Raw genomic sequence first — 2,500 nt, 5'->3', positions numbered from 1 at the left:
TGTGTCTAATTACAATGTGCTTCCAGTTCGGGGTAAACAGTGCTAGTTCTCTGGCTCAGCTCTGATCTTTCTCTCATTTCTGCACCCACCCCCCTTGGTTTTCAGGTATGCCCAGGTTTACTGCTGCCTCTTAGTGCTATGATTTCAGCACTGTAGTAGTCTTTGACAGCTCCATTATCCTACTGACCTTTGCACTTTCCCATGGTAGACCTTTGTGCTAGTGGATGAGCATTCCTTAGATGTTCACCAAGTCCCTTTATAGCGCTATGTAAGCACAGCAGCTTGGTTGGTTGAGGTTTTATTATTTTTCAGTTTTTTTCAGTTAGTTTCATCACATGGGCTGCAGGGGAATATTTTCTTAACCAGTTTTATTGTCAAGACTTTAGTGGATTCTGGCTAATTACTACATAGGGTGTCAAAGAGTTGAGCATGTGTTTCAAAATCGCACACCCTTGTCCTCCATCTCTCCTCTCTCATTGGTCCGAATGCTTCACAGTGTGCAGCCACCTCAGCAATGCTAAGAGGAGTGTGGGGTATCCTTTCAGTTGTCTCTTATTCACAGTGTTTGATCCCCACCACTCCCCCCTCCATCACCCCCAGCTCAGGCTTTCCCAACAGCACACAACAGATCCAGAACAGCCCCTGTTAATAAGATTGCTGCTATATCACAACTGGTTTAGCCTGGAGTGAGGTTGCAGCAAAACCAGCACTGAGTGCGTTTTCAAGGGCAGTCAGCGCTGCTACTCCGGCTTTCCTCTTATCCCTATCTCTGCAGACTGGACATATAAGCGTCATTTTCATCCCTCGCTGCTATCATACTGACTCAGCAGTCAGGAGCAGCGGCAGGGGAGGCATCTCAGCACCAAAAACTGTCTCCAGCCACGAGGTGCTCTGGGGCTGCGTTCCAATCTGCATTTTTGCTCACTTCCCCTAAGAACTTCCCCTCAAAGTGGCGCCAAGGTACAGGTCGAGGGTATCCCAAGCTGAAAAAGGAACTTTCAGTTGCCCTCAGTTGCTCCCTTGCAGTGAGTGTACAGGCTTGTATCCTTCATATCTGGTGTGGTATCCCAGGATCCCTCTCGTCCATCACACCAGGGTTCACATTTGCACAGATTGCTTTTTACAAATCTTACAAGAGTTCAATTCAGCTACAGTGACACCAAAAAACACTATAATGTCACCACTGGTACTATTAAAGTTTTACTTTATGAATGAACATTTCTCACACACACTAGACAAACAGTAGTGACAGTGAACTGAATGATTCCAGTGCATTTTAATGGGCTTCAATGACAGCTTAGCATTTACATGTATTCATTTGCAAAACATGCAAAAGCAAAGATATATCCAGAGCGACTTATCATTGTGGCTGTCAAGTGGAGATTAAAAACAGTTATCCTAGATATTTCACACCAATCGCTAGCTATCCATTACAATGTAGATGGTCATTCTGGTCAACTATAAACAATGTAACATTTAAATTGTCACATTCTTTGTCTAAAACTGTGAGATTAATTGGAGTGAGATGTGCATTAAAGTGAAATTTTGTGCATTTTTCCATGTTGATATTTCACATTGAAGGTAACGTCCGACAGATTGATTTAATTTAAACTCTGAACTGTTCCACAATTTTCAAACTGCTTAAAAATAATGTGAAGATCAGTGTGGGAGAGGACACGATTCAAAATTATGGAGTGTTAAAACCCACTTTCAGATAAATAATGTTTTTTCAACATTTTTAGCCAAGATTCCAACATGCTTTCCAGATGTCACCACTTCTGCCGTTTCCATGGTTTCATGCGATTTTTTGGGAGCCACTCTTGTTTTGTCATGAGCCACGGAGCTACATTAATGACAGTTTGCTCCCAACTAACACCCTTCCCCTTCGTTAAATAACTTGCTCGTTTACTTGCAGATTGGGACGCAGCCTGGGTCTGCTATCACACCATGCCATGATTATGAAGCAATCAGGATCATGTTAAAGCTTCTGAATGCCGGCAGTCCCCTATAAAGATGCAATCTGAATTGACGTACAAGAAGCTCTACTATTATATTGTCAAATTAGCAAAGACAGTGCAACTCCAGTTTACACAGCCTTATTCCAACAGTACAGACTCATCATATGTTTACACAAACACAAGCAGGAAGGGAACAGGGAGCAGTAGGAACATGCATTGCTGAATTCAAAATGTACAGAGCGCACACACACACACACACACGCACACGCACGCACACAGCACACAGCACACAGCACACACACACGCATGCATACACACGCACACGCACGGACACACACACGGACACACACACACATGCACGGACACACACACACGCACACACACGCATGCATACACACGCACATGCACGCACGCACATGCACGGACACACACACGGACACACACACACATGCACGGACACACACACACGCACACACACGCACACAGCACACACACAAACACACACGCACGCACAGACATGCACACACACACACACACGGACA

The 2,500-nt window shown here is 44.5% G+C and overlaps 1 protein-coding gene across 1 annotated transcript in view; it reads right to left on the bottom strand.

Annotated features, from left to right (window-relative positions):
* The window catches only part of pappab (pregnancy-associated plasma protein A, pappalysin 1b), a 126,525-nt gene that overhangs the window by 39,211 nt on the left and 84,814 nt on the right, over positions 1-2,500 (bottom strand). The gene's annotated exons all lie outside the window — the stretch shown is intronic.

Source organism: Megalops cyprinoides, chromosome 4 (assembly GCF_013368585.1).
Source record: "Megalops cyprinoides isolate fMegCyp1 chromosome 4, fMegCyp1.pri, whole genome shotgun sequence".
In the NCBI taxonomy this organism is placed as follows: domain Eukaryota; kingdom Metazoa; phylum Chordata; class Actinopteri; order Elopiformes; family Megalopidae; genus Megalops; species Megalops cyprinoides.
The sequence above is the reverse complement of the archived record's forward strand: the minus strand, read 5'-3'. Positions and strand labels throughout refer to the sequence as shown.